The sequence below is a fragment of the Schistocerca americana genome, unplaced genomic scaffold (genome assembly GCF_021461395.2).
Source record: "Schistocerca americana isolate TAMUIC-IGC-003095 unplaced genomic scaffold, iqSchAmer2.1 HiC_scaffold_133, whole genome shotgun sequence".
Lineage (NCBI taxonomy): Eukaryota > Metazoa > Arthropoda > Insecta > Orthoptera > Acrididae > Schistocerca > Schistocerca americana.
In genome coordinates this window covers 427,737-445,607 of record NW_025725405.1, presented here as the reverse complement: position 1 = coordinate 445,607, position 17,871 = coordinate 427,737, and the positions used below count along the sequence as shown (strand labels likewise).

The 17,871-nt window shown below is 53.0% G+C and overlaps 29 non-coding genes across 29 annotated transcripts; 23 read left to right on the top strand and 6 right to left on the bottom strand.

The window, feature by feature from the left end:
• The first annotated feature begins 247 nt into the window (after positions 1 to 247).
• On the top strand, positions 248 to 318 carry Trnag-gcc. Its single transcript has one exon. It is a non-coding gene; the product is annotated as a tRNA-Gly (tRNA).
• A 293-nt stretch (positions 319 to 611) lies between these two features.
• On the top strand, positions 612 to 684 carry Trnam-cau. Its single transcript has one exon. It is a non-coding gene; the product is annotated as a tRNA-Met (tRNA).
• Positions 685 to 965: 281 nt separating this feature from the next.
• Trnae-uuc lies at positions 966 to 1,037 on the top strand. The gene has a single exon. It is a non-coding gene; the product is annotated as a tRNA-Glu (tRNA).
• A 198-nt stretch (positions 1,038 to 1,235) lies between these two features.
• On the top strand, positions 1,236 to 1,309 carry Trnai-aau. The gene has a single exon. It is a non-coding gene; the product is annotated as a tRNA-Ile (tRNA).
• Positions 1,310 to 1,895: 586 nt separating this feature from the next.
• Positions 1,896 to 1,967, bottom strand: Trnag-ucc. The gene has a single exon. It is a non-coding gene; the product is annotated as a tRNA-Gly (tRNA).
• A 6,199-nt stretch (positions 1,968 to 8,166) lies between these two features.
• On the top strand, positions 8,167 to 8,239 carry Trnam-cau. The gene has a single exon. It is a non-coding gene; the product is annotated as a tRNA-Met (tRNA).
• A 281-nt stretch (positions 8,240 to 8,520) lies between these two features.
• Positions 8,521 to 8,592, top strand: Trnae-uuc. Its single transcript has one exon. It is a non-coding gene; the product is annotated as a tRNA-Glu (tRNA).
• A 198-nt stretch (positions 8,593 to 8,790) lies between these two features.
• On the top strand, positions 8,791 to 8,864 carry Trnai-aau. The gene has a single exon. It is a non-coding gene; the product is annotated as a tRNA-Ile (tRNA).
• Positions 8,865 to 9,450: 586 nt separating this feature from the next.
• On the bottom strand, positions 9,451 to 9,522 carry Trnag-ucc. Its single transcript has one exon. It is a non-coding gene; the product is annotated as a tRNA-Gly (tRNA).
• Positions 9,523 to 9,863: 341 nt separating this feature from the next.
• Positions 9,864 to 9,934, top strand: Trnag-gcc. Its single transcript has one exon. It is a non-coding gene; the product is annotated as a tRNA-Gly (tRNA).
• A 293-nt stretch (positions 9,935 to 10,227) lies between these two features.
• Trnam-cau lies at positions 10,228 to 10,300 on the top strand. Its single transcript has one exon. It is a non-coding gene; the product is annotated as a tRNA-Met (tRNA).
• A 281-nt stretch (positions 10,301 to 10,581) lies between these two features.
• Trnae-uuc lies at positions 10,582 to 10,653 on the top strand. The gene has a single exon. It is a non-coding gene; the product is annotated as a tRNA-Glu (tRNA).
• A 198-nt stretch (positions 10,654 to 10,851) lies between these two features.
• Trnai-aau lies at positions 10,852 to 10,925 on the top strand. Its single transcript has one exon. It is a non-coding gene; the product is annotated as a tRNA-Ile (tRNA).
• Positions 10,926 to 11,511: 586 nt separating this feature from the next.
• On the bottom strand, positions 11,512 to 11,583 carry Trnag-ucc. The gene has a single exon. It is a non-coding gene; the product is annotated as a tRNA-Gly (tRNA).
• A 341-nt stretch (positions 11,584 to 11,924) lies between these two features.
• Positions 11,925 to 11,995, top strand: Trnag-gcc. The gene has a single exon. It is a non-coding gene; the product is annotated as a tRNA-Gly (tRNA).
• A 293-nt stretch (positions 11,996 to 12,288) lies between these two features.
• On the top strand, positions 12,289 to 12,361 carry Trnam-cau. The gene has a single exon. It is a non-coding gene; the product is annotated as a tRNA-Met (tRNA).
• Positions 12,362 to 12,642: 281 nt separating this feature from the next.
• Trnae-uuc lies at positions 12,643 to 12,714 on the top strand. Its single transcript has one exon. It is a non-coding gene; the product is annotated as a tRNA-Glu (tRNA).
• A 198-nt stretch (positions 12,715 to 12,912) lies between these two features.
• Positions 12,913 to 12,986, top strand: Trnai-aau. The gene has a single exon. It is a non-coding gene; the product is annotated as a tRNA-Ile (tRNA).
• A 586-nt stretch (positions 12,987 to 13,572) lies between these two features.
• Positions 13,573 to 13,644, bottom strand: Trnag-ucc. The gene has a single exon. It is a non-coding gene; the product is annotated as a tRNA-Gly (tRNA).
• A 341-nt stretch (positions 13,645 to 13,985) lies between these two features.
• On the top strand, positions 13,986 to 14,056 carry Trnag-gcc. Its single transcript has one exon. It is a non-coding gene; the product is annotated as a tRNA-Gly (tRNA).
• Positions 14,057 to 14,349: 293 nt separating this feature from the next.
• Positions 14,350 to 14,422, top strand: Trnam-cau. The gene has a single exon. It is a non-coding gene; the product is annotated as a tRNA-Met (tRNA).
• Positions 14,423 to 14,703: 281 nt separating this feature from the next.
• On the top strand, positions 14,704 to 14,775 carry Trnae-uuc. The gene has a single exon. It is a non-coding gene; the product is annotated as a tRNA-Glu (tRNA).
• Positions 14,776 to 14,973: 198 nt separating this feature from the next.
• Positions 14,974 to 15,047, top strand: Trnai-aau. Its single transcript has one exon. It is a non-coding gene; the product is annotated as a tRNA-Ile (tRNA).
• A 586-nt stretch (positions 15,048 to 15,633) lies between these two features.
• On the bottom strand, positions 15,634 to 15,705 carry Trnag-ucc. Its single transcript has one exon. It is a non-coding gene; the product is annotated as a tRNA-Gly (tRNA).
• A 341-nt stretch (positions 15,706 to 16,046) lies between these two features.
• Positions 16,047 to 16,117, top strand: Trnag-gcc. Its single transcript has one exon. It is a non-coding gene; the product is annotated as a tRNA-Gly (tRNA).
• Positions 16,118 to 16,410: 293 nt separating this feature from the next.
• Trnam-cau lies at positions 16,411 to 16,483 on the top strand. Its single transcript has one exon. It is a non-coding gene; the product is annotated as a tRNA-Met (tRNA).
• A 281-nt stretch (positions 16,484 to 16,764) lies between these two features.
• On the top strand, positions 16,765 to 16,836 carry Trnae-uuc. The gene has a single exon. It is a non-coding gene; the product is annotated as a tRNA-Glu (tRNA).
• Positions 16,837 to 17,034: 198 nt separating this feature from the next.
• Trnai-aau lies at positions 17,035 to 17,108 on the top strand. Its single transcript has one exon. It is a non-coding gene; the product is annotated as a tRNA-Ile (tRNA).
• Positions 17,109 to 17,694: 586 nt separating this feature from the next.
• On the bottom strand, positions 17,695 to 17,766 carry Trnag-ucc. Its single transcript has one exon. It is a non-coding gene; the product is annotated as a tRNA-Gly (tRNA).
• Positions 17,767 to 17,871: the final 105 nt, after the last annotated feature.

Below are 17,871 nucleotides of genomic sequence, written 5' to 3'. Positions count from 1 at the left end.
CTAGGGGAGCACATCCAGACGCATTCGGACAGCGTATCCGCGCACATTTCGCATCCTTTGGCAAGAGTCGGCGCCGGCGGCGCAAGAGTACGCAGAGGACCGCGTTCTGGCGGCATCTTTAAGCAGTGCAGTGCAGGATTCAGCGTCTGCAGCATCTTCTCCACAGAATGCTACGGCGCTTGACGGCAGTCCCACTTTCCCTTGAGACATCTGCTCGGGAAGCAGCGTGAAGGTACCGCTGGCCCGAGCATCGGTGGTTCAGTGGTAGAATGCTCGCCTGCCACGCGGGCGGCCCGGGTTCGATTCCCGGCCGATGCATCATTTTGTTTTTTCTCCGGTAGGGGTGCTGCGTGTCTTTCGCACTCGAACTGCGTGAGCCATGAGAATGAACCGCGGGATTCCGTGTGGAAAGAACCAATCATGCAGCGCGGACGACTGCTCGTTTGGACTCCTGCGTGCTATTGTACATACTGGCGTCGGCCTAGCATCGCAAGTTGCCTGCCGCGCCGTGAATGCACGTGTAGCAACAGAAAAAATGAGCCAGGGAGTGCAGACTCTCTACCACTTGTATTCGGTACTTACCAAGATTCCAGAAGGTCTAACGATCGCCTGCCTCGGTAGCGCAGTAGGCAGCGCGTAAGTCTCATAATCTTAAGGTCGTGAGTTCGATCCTCACCCGGGGCATCTAATTTTCTGTGACTGAAGGTGGTGCTGTTGCTAGGGCGCCAACTTATTTCTTGTTTGTTATCCGCAACGTTTCAACGCTTCAGCGGGAAAATGTTTACTTCCTGTTATTGCTACATACAGCTTCCCTATTCCTCTTCTCCCAGCAGAGCATGAAGCCAAAAGCATTGCTCTGCGACGTTTGAGGTGCGCGCCTTGCCAGTCAGTATGTGCAAAGATGCTCGCAAAGAGAGCGACAATGCGACAAGCGACCGTACGAACGGTCGAATGAAACGGCCGCATCCGGTGTGGTCTAGTGGCTAGGATACCTGGCTTTCACCCAGGAGGCCCGGGTTCGATTCCCGGTACCGGAACGGAATTTTTTCCACACGAATCGTGACAAGTTTGAGCTGTCCGAGCGGCCGTTTCCCGTCCTGCTCGCAATATAGCTACTGTTTCGTGACCGTCAGCAGAATATAGACTAGGGAAGCAGACACACGACGACCATAGGAATGGTGTATGGCTTCATGCCACCTGATTCCAGCGTAGGGCTGAGCAACTGCATCTGCCGAGGCCCGTTAGTTCAGTTGGTTAGAGCGTCGTGCTAATAACGCGAAGGTCGTGGGTTCGATCCCCCCACGGGCCACTTCTCTTTTACTACTGCGAAAAGGCAGCGCCGATTTCAGCTGGCGAGTGTGATGACCAAATGATCATCACCCTGCGTGGAAGTTGACAGAGGATCCGAACCCGACTCGTCGGGAAGCACTACAGCATTCACTCGGCAATGGCCATAATATCTTGAATACACTGGTTAGAGAAAATGTCCGATTGCCGATGCGTAACAACTTTGGCCCTTGTCAGTACTTGGGCGGGTGAGCGCATGGGAACACAGGGCAGTATTGGCAGTTTTACTTCCTATTTTTGTTTCTCCTTTGTTTTCGGAGCTACAGCCCGATTCGGCCAGGGAGACGCCACCGTGAAATGAAGGGGGCGTGCTGTGTGTCCATCGCCTCGCCTCGCCTCTCCTTACCTCTCTCAGTCGTTTCTCGTGCTTGTCGTTTTGATATAGGCCGATTTGAGAGCGTCAGCTCTCGCGTCAGCTGAGCAAAGTCGAGACAAGTCGAGACACACTAAGGGCTGGTATGCAGCGAGTAAGAGGGCGAAAAAACAATAGTTAACAATAGTTTAAGAGCGCGTGGCAAAAGTACTCATACGCGAAATTAAAAGCCTGCTGCGGTGGCCGGGAATCGAACCCGGATCAACTGCTTGGAAGGCAACTATGCTGACCATTACACCACCACCGCACAAGCGAGCGCCCCGCCACCGCGCTGAGTCGGCTTCCCGCCTGTCGGCAGCGGCCGAAGGTGATCGTACCCGGCAGGCGCATTTCGAGGCAGGCTAGGGGAGCACATCCAGACGCATTCGGACAGCGTATCCGCGCACATCGCGCGGAGCAGCGGAGCGGTTGCGGCTTTGTTTACATCGCGGGGCGGCGCTCAGCGAGTGTTTCGAGGTCCACGTGTTCAAGTTTCTTCAACGTGAGTACCATGTCGACAGTTACTAGGGCAAACACTGCGCAGTTTGTGTTCGATCGAAATGCTTTGCGGCCCACCGCTTTTGAAATCCACGAATTTATATTCGAAGATTTGAAAATCCCGGAAGATCTAGTGGACACTTTTCAGTTGGATTTCGCGCAATATTCGCTTTTTTTGAAGTTCTTTTCCGGCGACATCTGTGAAAGATTTGTTGAAAAATTTGGCGGAGTGCGTAAATTTAGGCATGTCGATGGCACAGTCAGTGATGTGCAGATTGTGCCCTCGGGTTATGGTGTTAGAACGGTCCGAGTATTTAATGTGCCCCCCGAATGCGGCAATGATTTGATTGCACGTGCTCTCACTCAGTACGGCGTTGTCTTGTCGGTAGTAAACGAAAAGTGGTCCAGCGCGTACCGGTACCAGGTTAATAGTGGAGTACGTAGTGTCCGCATTGACCTGAAGAAACACATTCCATCCTACGTAATGATTGCGGGCTGTAGGGCTCAAGTGACTTATATCGGCCAGCCACCCACATGCTCAATTTGTCATTCCACTGAGCATTTACGTGTTGATTGTCCCCGTAGACGACCCGTGCAGCTCCCACGTAGTGATGCTGCGGCTACTGGTGGCCACTTTGTGCCACTACTGAGTGAAATAGTAGCGGGCACTGTATCACAACCCCGCCCTGCCGACCCTATTCGTGCTGAGGATGTACCAAGTGAGGTGAATGTTACTGTAGACGCGCCACAGGAACGAATGGAGGACGCTCCCATTTTGTCCTCGGCTGTAGTAGAATCGGATTCAGTTGCTAAGGAGGTCCCAGATGTTTCGGATCATGCACCAGTTGCTATTTCGGAAGAGATGGACACCTCCTTACCACCGCCTCCGCCGCCTGAAGAGGTTCCCCTGGCACCGAGGAAAGGGCGTACAAAGAAAAATAAAAATAAGGGTACTAGGAGTCAGCAGTCAGATGATTTACCGTGCACCCCTGTTTCAGAGAGTGGCAGTGAGAGTGAAGTTCAGACATCGTGCCCCCCTGCCTCTGACAGCTCTGCGCGCCAGGAGCGTATAAGGGAACAAACTGCACATCTCAAGGTGTTCTTAAATACGGCACGCGAACAGGGTGCGCATGCTGCGAAGCGCAAAAGCGAGCAAAGTAGCGAGCAGCTACCGCAGCGCACGCGCAGGCATTCGGCGACGTCGGCCGCCGGTACAGCAACAACACAGGCGGACGAGGCCACGTACACAGACACCGCTGGTGGTCGCGCCCAACCGACCGACCGACCAACGGAGACGCCCTGGTGGAAGCAGGAGGAGGACGACCCTGGATCCCATTAGCGGCTTTCGGCGGACCTGCTGTAATTCGTGCCCCGTTTACCTGCGACGTTATGTTACGCTGTTTCCTGCACGCTGACAGTAATTTTCTGCACAGTATTGTCCACGAGTTACGTAATGGGTTGCAGTGCTTCTTGACAGTTTTATTGGTGTGCTTGAGACGCTGCATCTGCGTCTTCCGTTTTTCATTTTTCTTGCTAATACTTGAGTGTCTGTGTTTTAAATGGCCGCCGCTCGTCAACATCTAAAGATCTTCTCAGTTTTATCACTCAATGTAAATCGCATCATAGCTGCGCATAAAATAGCAAGTTTTATAGACTTTTTAACTTTGGGAGGCTATGACGTTGCATTGCTCCAAGAAGTTACTGTTAAGCGCTTCAATAACGTCCCTGGTTATGATGTCATCTATAACATTAACGTTGAAGGTACTTGTGGCACCGCTGTTCTTTATAAAACTGTATTACAACCAACTAACGTTCACTTTTTACCGAATGGTCGCTTACTTACGTGTACGATCCAGGATGTCACATTTATTAATATATACGCGCCGAGTGGCACTGATCATAAACGTGCACGTTCTGTTTTTTTTAATCAAGATGTGGTTCCGTTTTTTGCGTCGACCCGCAATGTAGTAGTTGGCGGCGATTTTAACTGTGTTACTGCCGGAGCCGATCAATTTCCCACGGCTACCATGTGCCCGGAACTTTCCCAACTAATTGTGACAAATGACTTGATCGATGTTTGGCGTCATTTTCATCCTACCACGACGCAATACACACATTTTTATGCGAACGGTGCCAGCAGAATTGATCGCATTTATGTGTCGCGGCCGCTTCAAACCTATCTTCAGAGGGTTGCGGTACATCCCGTCGCCTTTAGCGATCACTGCGGTGTTGTGTGTGACGTGCAATTACTGGCAAATAGGCAGGCGCCCCCTTCCCGTGTTTGGAAACTCAATACCCGTCATCTCTCTGACGCCGGTTTACGTTGCGAGATTCAGAACGTGTGGCAGTTTTGTTCTGAAAAACGGGGAAGTTATGCCTCGGTCTTACAATGGTGGGTCGACTTAGCCAAACCGCAGTTGCGCAGTGTTGCGATGCGGTATGCAAGGGAGGCGTCATTTTGGGAGAGGCGCACCATTGCCTTTTATCAGCAGTGCCTCCAAGATGCGCTTGATGCGCCCGTGGCGCCAGATCAAAACTTACGCGCACGTTTGAATAGAATTAAAAGCAAGATACTCCAGCATCACCTCCACAAGGCACAAGGTGTTCTGATCAGGAGCCGACCGCAGTGTGAGACCATTGACGAAGTGCCAACGCTTTACCACTTGGCACGCGAGAAACGGTTGGCGCGGAGGAAAGACATTACCACCCTCATCACGGACACTGGTGCTCGTCTCACGGCGAAGCATGAGATCGTTCCCCACATCACCGACCACTTTAAGAGATTGTTCCGACGGACAGCTGCCGATGATGTCGCACGTTCCTTTCTGTTAGATGAATTGGATACTGTCATCTCCGAATCTGACCGTCAGTCACTGGATGAGATGTTATCACGGGACGATGTGAAAGATGTGTTACGTTCGTGTCGTCGAGGGAAGTCTCCAGGTCCAGATGGCCTTCCCATCGAATTTTACCTGGATTATTGGGATATTTTCGGTGAGACATTGACGATCATGATAAATGAAATTGTTCGTGGTGCTGCTGTCCCTTCGAAGTTCGTTGCAGGGCGTATTATATTAATTCCGAAGACACCGACAGCATGCCGTGTTGAGGCATTACGCCCTATCACACTTTTAAATGCAGACTATAAACTGGCGGCACGATGCCTCGCAACGAAACTCAATGTGGTCATGGACAAGATAATCAGTCCCTTTCAGTCGTGTGGTGTGCAACGCCGTAGCATTTTTCACGCTGCGGCTTCATACCGAGACGTGGTCGCGTACGCAGCCCTAAATGACCTGTCCGCTGGCATTCTCTCCATCGATTTTGCCAATGCATTCGACCGTATCGGGCACGATTATCTTCTGTCCGTCATGACAAAACTGGGGTTCGGCGGCCACTTTCTCGATGCTATACGGAATCTTTTAACATCGGCGACGTCAGTAATTGTCATCAATGGTTGGCAGTCGCCGCCCATTCCTATTACAAGATCCGTCAGACAGGGCTGTCCTTTATCAATGCTCCTATTTGTCATTGCGCTCGACCCGTTTTTGCGCGCAGTCGGTCGAATCATTGAAGGTGTCCAGGTCTGTCACGTCTCTCTCAAATGTGCTGCCTATGCTGACGACGTGGGACTTTTCATGGGGCGGGCACATGACTTGGACAGAGTTCGCGATGTTCTGACATTGTACGAACGTGCCTCTGGCGCCGTTCTGAATACGCGGAAAACTGTATTGGTACCACTGGGTCGGCGGGGACTGTCTGCTGAACGGGACTGGTTCCGTGTTGTGCGCACCCACAAAATTTTAGGACTCGACATTGTAGCGTGCCCACAAAAAATGCAAGTTTTAAACTGGAGGCGAATTCTTGGCACTGTGAAGGCCCTATGCCGCAGCCACTCAGGTCGCCGACTCAACTTACATCAACGTGTGGCTGTCATTAACACATTCATCTTATCGAACGCGTGGTACATCGCCCAACTGCTTAGTGTTCCGAAGCCGATCGGGAGGGCGATTTCGCAGGCAGTCTACTGGCTCCTGTGGCGGCATGAGATTTTTAAAGTCAAGGCTTCGACCTGTGTCATCGACAGGCAGCTGGGCGGCCTCGGTTTCACCGACGTTCCACGCAAATGCGGCGCGCTGCTCGTCCACCGGACAGCCACCCTGCAGTCCGACGACCCGGCAGGAACCACCGCGGCACTCCTGGAGCTCTACCGCCCACACTCTGAAGCGGCGCCCGTCTCTCTCGCGGCCATCCCGTATAAGATGTCCTACATACGGGAGTACTTTTTAACGAGGAGCTACGCTCTGTCGACGGCTACCGACAGACACAGGACCGCCCGAGGACTCTACGTTGCCCTGACTGGACGACCTCCGCGTCATAAACTGGTGTTCCGGAATCCCACAGTGGAATGGGTGAACGTGTGGGCAAACATCAACAACCCGGTGTTGCCGTCGGACGTGAGTGCGCTCTGGTTTAAGATCGTCAACAACACCCTAGCGACGAACCAGCGGCTTGCCGACATTCATCTCCTTCCCTCTGCCAACTGTGGTAGATGTGGTGCTGTGGACACACGAGAACATCGTTTTGAGTGTGCATCGGTGTCGACGGTATGGCGGCTGTGTCAACGAATGGTCGCCCACATTAATAGAACGCCTCCTCACCTTGTGACTGTTCGTCGTGTGATAGTGCCTAACTTCAAAGCTTTTCCGCGGACGAAAAACAACGCCACTGTCTGGATCTTAGGGCATACGATTTATGCCCTTATCGATATGGCCGTCACTGATACTGTGATTTACCTGGATTATTTGTGGGCCCAGTATATGACACTGAAGGATTGCGTTCAATTTCGCGAACTGTTTGCGAATTTTTTGAAGGCGGCCTTGGATTACGGCTATGAAATGGAACTGCGGCAAACACCTTGAACTGAGATTACTGAGCTGACGCGTTCCACTTTTAATTTCTCTTTCCTTCTTTTATTTGTTTTAGTTGTGTTATGGTTGGTGACTTGTGCCACAACCTCACTACGGGTCGTTCTGGTTTTATCTCCAAGGGAGGAGTGTCCTTTTAATTTTGAGGAATTTTATTTTATTTTGTTTACAAGACTTCATCTGTATTTTAGAAGATACAGTCTCTTAATTTCTGTTCCCGGACTGTCGCGATTTCATTTTATTACTTTCCTGTGATTTCTGTTTCTTTCGTGTGATGCACACATCGACATAAACTCTCATGTTGTGCTGTTGTGCTGTGTTGACACCTGTTTTGTAACAACTCTCTGCTACATCGGAGTGAGTGACGTTAGTCAGGAGGGAGAATATTTTCCTTTTAAGCGGAATATGATTTTAGTTGCACTACGCGCAAAAGAGTTGAACCAGCGGAGGAAAGAACACCGTCCACGAATTCCGCGATAAAATTACTCTTAGTTCCTCATTTTTCTGTGGAAGAAGACACCACACCATCTGAGCAGAAGATGATTTTGTTTTAAGTTATTCCTCTGTTCCACGAAGTTCGACAGTCCAGCAAATATAGCGATGAAGCTCGCCGAAGAAGGCATATTTTGGTGAGAGTAAGGAGGGCTATAAGGGGAGTTGGGAGGCCCTAAAAAAAAAAAAAAAAAAAAAAGTGGTAGAATGCTCGCCTGCCACGCGGGCGGCCCGGGTTCGATTCCCGGCCGATGCATCATTTTGTTTTTTCTCCGGTAGGGGTGCTGCGTGTCTTTCGCACTCGAACTGCGTGAGCCATGAGAATGAACCGCGGGATTCCGTGTGGAAAGAACCAATCATGCAGCGCGGACGACTGCTCGTTTGGACTCCTGCGTGCTATTGTACATACTGGCGTCGGCCTAGCATCGCAAGTTGCCTGCCGCGCCGTGAATGCACGTGTAGCAACAGAAAAAATGAGCCAGGGAGTGCAGACTCTCTACCACTTGTATTCGGTACTTACCAAGATTCCAGAAGGTCTAACGATCGCCTGCCTCGGTAGCGCAGTAGGCAGCGCGTAAGTCTCATAATCTTAAGGTCGTGAGTTCGATCCTCACCCGGGGCATCTAATTTTCTGTGACTGAAGGTGGTGCTGTTGCTAGGGCGCCAACTTATTTCTTGTTTGTTATCCGCAACGTTTCAACGCTTCAGCGGGAAAATGTTTACTTCCTGTTATTGCTACATACAGCTTCCCTATTCCTCTTCTCCCAGCAGAGCATGAAGCCAAAAGCATTGCTCTGCGACGTTTGAGGTGCGCGCCTTGCCAGTCAGTATGTGCAAAGATGCTCGCAAAGAGAGCGACAATGCGACAAGCGACCGTACGAACGGTCGAATGAAACGGCCGCATCCGGTGTGGTCTAGTGGCTAGGATACCTGGCTTTCACCCAGGAGGCCCGGGTTCGATTCCCGGTACCGGAACGGAATTTTTTCCACACGAATCGTGACAAGTTTGAGCTGTCCGAGCGGCCGTTTCCCGTCCTGCTCGCAATATAGCTACTGTTTCGTGACCGTCAGCAGAATATAGACTAGGGAAGCAGACACACGACGACCATAGGAATGGTGTATGGCTTCATGCCACCTGATTCCAGCGTAGGGCTGAGCAACTGCATCTGCCGAGGCCCGTTAGCTCAGTTGGTTAGAGCGTCGTGCTAATAACGCGAAGGTCGTGGGTTCGATCCCCCCACGGGCCACTTCTCTTTTACTACTGCGAAAAGGCAGCGCCGATTTCAGCTGGCGAGTGTGATGACCAAATGATCATCACCCTGCGTGGAAGTTGACAGAGGATCCGAACCCGACTCGTCGGGAAGCACTACAGCATTCACTCGGCAATGGCCATAATATCTTGAATACACTGGTTAGAGAAAATGAAAGAAAATGTCCGATTGCCGATGCGTAACAACTTTGGCCCTTGTCAGTACTTGGGCGGGTGAGCGCATGGGAACACAGGGCAGTATTGGCAGTTTTACTTCCTATTTTTGTTTCTCCTTTGTTTTCGGAGCTACAGCCCGATTCGGCCAGGGAGACGCCACCGTGAAATGAAGGGGGCGTGCTGTGTGTCCATCGCCTCGCCTCGCCTCTCCTTACCTCTCTCAGTCGTTTCTCGTGCTTGTCGTTTTGATATAGGCCGATTTGAGAGCGTCAGCTCTCGCGTCAGCTGAGCAAAGTCGAGACAAGTCGAGACACACTAAGGGCTGGTATGCAGCGAGTAAGAGGGCGAAAAAACAATAGTTTAAGAGCGCGTGGCAAAAGTACTCATACGCGAAATTAAAAGCCTGCTGCGGTGGCCGGGAATCGAACCCGGATCAACTGCTTGGAAGGCAACTATGCTGACCATTACACCACCACCGCACACGCGAGCGCCCCGCCACCGCGCTGAGTCGGCTTCCCGCCTGTCGGCAGCGGCCGAAGGTGATCGTACCCGGCAGGCGCATTTCGAGGCAGGCTAGGGGAGCACATCCAGACGCATTCGGACAGCGTATCCGCGCACATTTCGCATCCTTTGGCAAGAGTCGGCGCCGGCGGCGCAAGAGTACGCAGAGGACCGCGTTCTGGCGGCATCTTTAAGCAGTGCAGTGCAGGATTCAGCGTCTGCAGCATCTTCTCCACAGAATGCTACGGCGCTTGACGGCAGTCCCACTTTCCCTTGAGACATCTGCTCGGGAAGCAGCGTGAAGGTACCGCTGGCCCGAGCATCGGTGGTTCAGTGGTAGAATGCTCGCCTGCCACGCGGGCGGCCCGGGTTCGATTCCCGGCCGATGCATCATTTTGTTTTTTCTCCGGTAGGGGTGCTGCGTGTCTTTCGCACTCGAACTGCGTGAGCCATGAGAATGAACCGCGGGATTCCGTGTGGAAAGAACCAATCATGCAGCGCGGACGACTGCTCGTTTGGACTCCTGCGTGCTATTGTACATACTGGCGTCGGCCTAGCATCGCAAGTTGCCTGCCGCGCCGTGAATGCACGTGTAGCAACAGAAAAAATGAGCCAGGGAGTGCAGACTCTCTACCACTTGTATTCGGTACTTACCAAGATTCCAGAAGGTCTAACGATCGCCTGCCTCGGTAGCGCAGTAGGCAGCGCGTAAGTCTCATAATCTTAAGGTCGTGAGTTCGATCCTCACCCGGGGCATCTAATTTTCTGTGACTGAAGGTGGTGCTGTTGCTAGGGCGCCAACTTATTTCTTGTTTGTTATCCGCAACGTTTCAACGCTTCAGCGGGAAAATGTTTACTTCCTGTTATTGCTACATACAGCTTCCCTATTCCTCTTCTCCCAGCAGAGCATGAAGCCAAAAGCATTGCTCTGCGACGTTTGAGGTGCGCGCCTTGCCAGTCAGTATGTGCAAAGATGCTCGCAAAGAGAGCGACAATGCGACAAGCGACCGTACGAACGGTCGAATGAAACGGCCGCATCCGGTGTGGTCTAGTGGCTAGGATACCTGGCTTTCACCCAGGAGGCCCGGGTTCGATTCCCGGTACCGGAACGGAATTTTTTCCACACGAATCGTGACAAGTTTGAGCTGTCCGAGCGGCCGTTTCCCGTCCTGCTCGCAATATAGCTACTGTTTCGTGACCGTCAGCAGAATATAGACTAGGGAAGCAGACACACGACGACCATAGGAATGGTGTATGGCTTCATGCCACCTGATTCCAGCGTAGGGCTGAGCAACTGCATCTGCCGAGGCCCGTTAGCTCAGTTGGTTAGAGCGTCGTGCTAATAACGCGAAGGTCGTGGGTTCGATCCCCCCACGGGCCACTTCTCTTTTACTACTGCGAAAAGGCAGCGCCGATTTCAGCTGGCGAGTGTGATGACCAAATGATCATCACCCTGCGTGGAAGTTGACAGAGGATCCGAACCCGACTCGTCGGGAAGCACTACAGCATTCACTCGGCAATGGCCATAATATCTTGAATACACTGGTTAGAGAAAATGAAAGAAAATGTCCGATTGCCGATGCGTAACAACTTTGGCCCTTGTCAGTACTTGGGCGGGTGAGCGCATGGGAACACAGGGCAGTATTGGCAGTTTTACTTCCTATTTTTGTTTCTCCTTTGTTTTCGGAGCTACAGCCCGATTCGGCCAGGGAGACGCCACCGTGAAATGAAGGGGGCGTGCTGTGTGTCCATCGCCTCGCCTCGCCTCTCCTTACCTCTCTCAGTCGTTTCTCGTGCTTGTCGTTTTGATATAGGCCGATTTGAGAGCGTCAGCTCTCGCGTCAGCTGAGCAAAGTCGAGACAAGTCGAGACACACTAAGGGCTGGTATGCAGCGAGTAAGAGGGCGAAAAAACAATAGTTTAAGAGCGCGTGGCAAAAGTACTCATACGCGAAATTAAAAGCCTGCTGCGGTGGCCGGGAATCGAACCCGGATCAACTGCTTGGAAGGCAACTATGCTGACCATTACACCACCACCGCACAAGCGAGCGCCCCGCCACCGCGCTGAGTCGGCTTCCCGCCTGTCGGCAGCGGCCGAAGGTGATCGTACCCGGCAGGCGCATTTCGAGGCAGGCTAGGGGAGCACATCCAGACGCATTCGGACAGCGTATCCGCGCACATTTCGCATCCTTTGGCAAGAGTCGGCGCCGGCGGCGCAAGAGTACGCAGAGGACCGCGTTCTGGCGGCATCTTTAAGCAGTGCAGTGCAGGATTCAGCGTCTGCAGCATCTTCTCCACAGAATGCTACGGCGCTTGACGGCAGTCCCACTTTCCCTTGAGACATCTGCTCGGGAAGCAGCGTGAAGGTACCGCTGGCCCGAGCATCGGTGGTTCAGTGGTAGAATGCTCGCCTGCCACGCGGGCGGCCCGGGTTCGATTCCCGGCCGATGCATCATTTTGTTTTTTCTCCGGTAGGGGTGCTGCGTGTCTTTCGCACTCGAACTGCGTGAGCCATGAGAATGAACCGCGGGATTCCGTGTGGAAAGAACCAATCATGCAGCGCGGACGACTGCTCGTTTGGACTCCTGCGTGCTATTGTACATACTGGCGTCGGCCTAGCATCGCAAGTTGCCTGCCGCGCCGTGAATGCACGTGTAGCAACAGAAAAAATGAGCCAGGGAGTGCAGACTCTCTACCACTTGTATTCGGTACTTACCAAGATTCCAGAAGGTCTAACGATCGCCTGCCTCGGTAGCGCAGTAGGCAGCGCGTAAGTCTCATAATCTTAAGGTCGTGAGTTCGATCCTCACCCGGGGCATCTAATTTTCTGTGACTGAAGGTGGTGCTGTTGCTAGGGCGCCAACTTATTTCTTGTTTGTTATCCGCAACGTTTCAACGCTTCAGCGGGAAAATGTTTACTTCCTGTTATTGCTACATACAGCTTCCCTATTCCTCTTCTCCCAGCAGAGCATGAAGCCAAAAGCATTGCTCTGCGACGTTTGAGGTGCGCGCCTTGCCAGTCAGTATGTGCAAAGATGCTCGCAAAGAGAGCGACAATGCGACAAGCGACCGTACGAACGGTCGAATGAAACGGCCGCATCCGGTGTGGTCTAGTGGCTAGGATACCTGGCTTTCACCCAGGAGGCCCGGGTTCGATTCCCGGTACCGGAACGGAATTTTTTCCACACGAATCGTGACAAGTTTGAGCTGTCCGAGCGGCCGTTTCCCGTCCTGCTCGCAATATAGCTACTGTTTCGTGACCGTCAGCAGAATATAGACTAGGGAAGCAGACACACGACGACCATAGGAATGGTGTATGGCTTCATGCCACCTGATTCCAGCGTAGGGCTGAGCAACTGCATCTGCCGAGGCCCGTTAGCTCAGTTGGTTAGAGCGTCGTGCTAATAACGCGAAGGTCGTGGGTTCGATCCCCCCACGGGCCACTTCTCTTTTACTACTGCGAAAAGGCAGCGCCGATTTCAGCTGGCGAGTGTGATGACCAAATGATCATCACCCTGCGTGGAAGTTGACAGAGGATCCGAACCCGACTCGTCGGGAAGCACTACAGCATTCACTCGGCAATGGCCATAATATCTTGAATACACTGGTTAGAGAAAATGAAAGAAAATGTCCGATTGCCGATGCGTAACAACTTTGGCCCTTGTCAGTACTTGGGCGGGTGAGCGCATGGGAACACAGGGCAGTATTGGCAGTTTTACTTCCTATTTTTGTTTCTCCTTTGTTTTCGGAGCTACAGCCCGATTCGGCCAGGGAGACGCCACCGTGAAATGAAGGGGGCGTGCTGTGTGTCCATCGCCTCGCCTCGCCTCTCCTTACCTCTCTCAGTCGTTTCTCGTGCTTGTCGTTTTGATATAGGCCGATTTGAGAGCGTCAGCTCTCGCGTCAGCTGAGCAAAGTCGAGACAAGTCGAGACACACTAAGGGCTGGTATGCAGCGAGTAAGAGGGCGAAAAAACAATAGTTTAAGAGCGCGTGGCAAAAGTACTCATACGCGAAATTAAAAGCCTGCTGCGGTGGCCGGGAATCGAACCCGGATCAACTGCTTGGAAGGCAACTATGCTGACCATTACACCACCACCGCACACGCGAGCGCCCCGCCACCGCGCTGAGTCGGCTTCCCGCCTGTCGGCAGCGGCCGAAGGTGATCGTACCCGGCAGGCGCATTTCGAGGCAGGCTAGGGGAGCACATCCAGACGCATTCGGACAGCGTATCCGCGCACATTTCGCATCCTTTGGCAAGAGTCGGCGCCGGCGGCGCAAGAGTACGCAGAGGACCGCGTTCTGGCGGCATCTTTAAGCAGTGCAGTGCAGGATTCAGCGTCTGCAGCATCTTCTCCACAGAATGCTACGGCGCTTGACGGCAGTCCCACTTTCCCTTGAGACATCTGCTCGGGAAGCAGCGTGAAGGTACCGCTGGCCCGAGCATCGGTGGTTCAGTGGTAGAATGCTCGCCTGCCACGCGGGCGGCCCGGGTTCGATTCCCGGCCGATGCATCATTTTGTTTTTTCTCCGGTAGGGGTGCTGCGTGTCTTTCGCACTCGAACTGCGTGAGCCATGAGAATGAACCGCGGGATTCCGTGTGGAAAGAACCAATCATGCAGCGCGGACGACTGCTCGTTTGGACTCCTGCGTGCTATTGTACATACTGGCGTCGGCCTAGCATCGCAAGTTGCCTGCCGCGCCGTGAATGCACGTGTAGCAACAGAAAAAATGAGCCAGGGAGTGCAGACTCTCTACCACTTGTATTCGGTACTTACCAAGATTCCAGAAGGTCTAACGATCGCCTGCCTCGGTAGCGCAGTAGGCAGCGCGTAAGTCTCATAATCTTAAGGTCGTGAGTTCGATCCTCACCCGGGGCATCTAATTTTCTGTGACTGAAGGTGGTGCTGTTGCTAGGGCGCCAACTTATTTCTTGTTTGTTATCCGCAACGTTTCAACGCTTCAGCGGGAAAATGTTTACTTCCTGTTATTGCTACATACAGCTTCCCTATTCCTCTTCTCCCAGCAGTGCATGAAGCCAAAAGCATTGCTCTGCGACGTTTGAGGTGCGCGCCTTGCCAGTCAGTATGTGCAAAGATGCTCGCAAAGAGAGCGACAATGCGACAAGCGACCGTACGAACGGTCGAATGAAACGGCCGCATCCGGTGTGGTCTAGTGGCTAGGATACCTGGCTTTCACCCAGGAGGCCCGGGTTCGATTCCCGGTACCGGAACGGAATTTTTTCCACACGAATCGTGACAAGTTTGAGCTGTCCGAGCGGCCGTTTCCCGTCCTGCTCGCAATATAGCTACTGTTTCGTGACCGTCAGCAGAATATAGACTAGGGAAGCAGACACACGACGACCATAGGAATGGTGTATGGCTTCATGCCACCTGATTCCAGCGTAGGGCTGAGCAACTGCATCTGCCGAGGCCCGTTAGCTCAGTTGGTTAGAGCGTCGTGCTAATAACGCGAAGGTCGTGGGTTCGATCCCCCCACGGGCCACTTCTCTTTTACTACTGCGAAAAGGCAGCGCCGATTTCAGCTGGCGAGTGTGATGACCAAATGATCATCACCCTGCGTGGAAGTTGACAGAGGATCCGAACCCGACTCGTCGGGAAGCACTACAGCATTCACTCGGCAATGGCCATAATATCTTGAATACACTGGTTAGAGAAAATGAAAGAAAATGTCCGATTGCCGATGCGTAACAACTTTGGCCCTTGTCAGTACTTGGGCGGGTGAGCGCATGGGAACACAGGGCAGTATTGGCAGTTTTACTTCCTATTTTTGTTTCTCCTTTGTTTTCGGAGCTACAGCCCGATTCGGCCAGGGAGACGCCACCGTGAAATGAAGGGGGCGTGCTGTGTGTCCATCGCCTCGCCTCGCCTCTCCTTACCTCTCTCAGTCGTTTCTCGTGCTTGTCGTTTTGATATAGGCCGATTTGAGAGCGTCAGCTCTCGCGTCAGCTGAGCAAAGTCGAGACAAGTCGAGACACACTAAGGGCTGGTATGCAGCGAGTAAGAGGGCGAAAAAACAATAGTTTAAGAGCGCGTGGCAAAAGTACTCATACGCGAAATTAAAAGCCTGCTGCGGTGGCCGGGAATCGAACCCGGATCAACTGCTTGGAAGGCAACTATGCTGACCATTACACCACCACCGCACACGCGAGCGCCCCGCCACCGCGCTGAGTCGGCTTCCCGCCTGTCGGCAGCGGCCGAAGGTGATCGTACCCGGCAGGCGCATTTCGAGGCAGGCTAGGGGAGCACATCCAGACGCATTCGGACAGCGTATCCGCGCACATTTCGCATCCTTTGGCAAGAGTCGGCGCCGGCGGCGCAAGAGTACGCAGAGGACCGCGTTCTGGCGGCATCTTTAAGCAGTGCAGTGCAGGATTCAGCGTCTGCAGCATCTTCTCCACAGAATGCTACGGCGCTTGACGGCAGTCCCACTTTCCCTTGAGACATCTGCTCGGGAAGCAGCGTGAAGGTACCGCTGGCCCGAGCATCGGTGGTTCAGTGGTAGAATGCTCGCCTGCCACGCGGGCGGCCCGGGTTCGATTCACGGCCGATGCATCATTTTGTTTTTTCTCCGGTAGGGGTGCTGCGTGTCTTTCGCACTCGAACTGCGTGAGCCATGAGAATGAACCGCGGGATTCCGTGTGGAAAGAACCAATCATGCAGCGCGGACGACTGCTCGTTTGGACTCCTGCGTGCTATTGTACATACTGGCGTCGGCCTAGCATCGCAAGTTGCCTGCCGCGCCGTGAATGCACGTGTAGCAACAGAAAAAATGAGCCAGGGAGTGCAGACTCTCTACCACTTGTATTCGGTACTTACCAAGATTCCAGAAGGTCTAACGATCGCCTGCCTCGGTAGCGCAGTAGGCAGCGCGTAAGTCTCATAATCTTAAGGTCGTGAGTTCGATCCTCACCCGGGGCATCTAATTTTCTGTGACTGAAGGTGGTGCTGTTGCTAGGGCGCCAACTTATTTCTTGTTTGTTATCCGCAACGTTTCAACGCTTCAGCGGGAAAATGTTTACTTCCTGTTATTGCTACATACAGCTTCCCTATTCCTCTTCTCCCAGCAGAGCATGAAGCCAAAAGCATTGCTCTGCGACGTTTGAGGTGCGCGCCTTGCCAGTCAGTATGTGCAAAGATGCTCGCAAAGAGAGCGACAATGCGACAAGCGACCGTACGAACGGTCGAATGAAACGGCCGCATCCGGTGTGGTCTAGTGGCTAGGATACCTGGCTTTCACCCAGGAGGCCCGGGTTCGATTCCCGGTACCGGAACGGAATTTTTTCCACACGAATCGTGACAAGTTTGAGCTGTCCGAGCGGCCGTTTCCCGTCCTGCTCGCAATATAGCTACTGTTTCGTGACCGTCAGCAGAATATAGACTAGGGAAGCAGACACACGACGACCATAGGAATGGTGTATGGCTTCATGCCACCTGATTCCAGCGTAGGGCTGAGCAACTGCATCTGCCGAGGCCCGTTAGCTCAGTTGGTTAGAGCGTCGTGCTAATAACGCGAAGGTCGTGGGTTCGATCCCCCCACGGGCCACTTCTCTTTTACTACTGCGAAAAGGCAGCGCCGATTTCAGCTGGCGAGTGTGATGACCAAATGATCATCACCCTGCGTGGAAGTTGACAGAGGATCCGAACCCGACTCGTCGGGAAGCACTACAGCATTCACTCGGCAATGGCCATAATATCTTGAATACACTGGTTAGAGAAAATGAAAGAAAATGTCCGATTGCCGATGCGTAACAACTTTGGCCCTTGTCAGTACTTGGGCGGGTGAGCGCATGGGAACACAGGGCAGTATTGGCAGTTTTACTTCCTATTTTTGTTTCTCCTTTGTTTTCGGAGCTACAGCCCGATTCGGCCAGGGAGACGCCACCGTGAAATGAAGGGGGCGTGCTGTGTGTCCATCGCCTCGCCTCGCCTCTCCTTACCTCTCTCAGTCGTTTCTCGTGCTTGTCGTTTTGATATAGGCCGATTTGAGAGCGTCAGCTCTCGCGTCAGCTGAGCAAAGTCGAGACAAGTCGAGACACACTAAGGGCTGGTATGCAGCGAGTAAGAGGGCGAAAAAACAATAGTTTAAGAGCGCGTGGCAAAAGTACTCATACGCGAAATTAAAAGCCTGCTGCGGTGGCCGGGAATCGAACCCGGATCAACTGCTTGGAAGGCAACTATGCTGACCATTACACCACCACCGCACAAGCGAGCGCCCCGCCACCGCGCTGAGTCGGCTTCCCGCCTGTCGGCAGCGGCCGAAGGTGATCGTACCCGGCAGGCGCATTTCGAGGCAGGCTAGGGGAGCA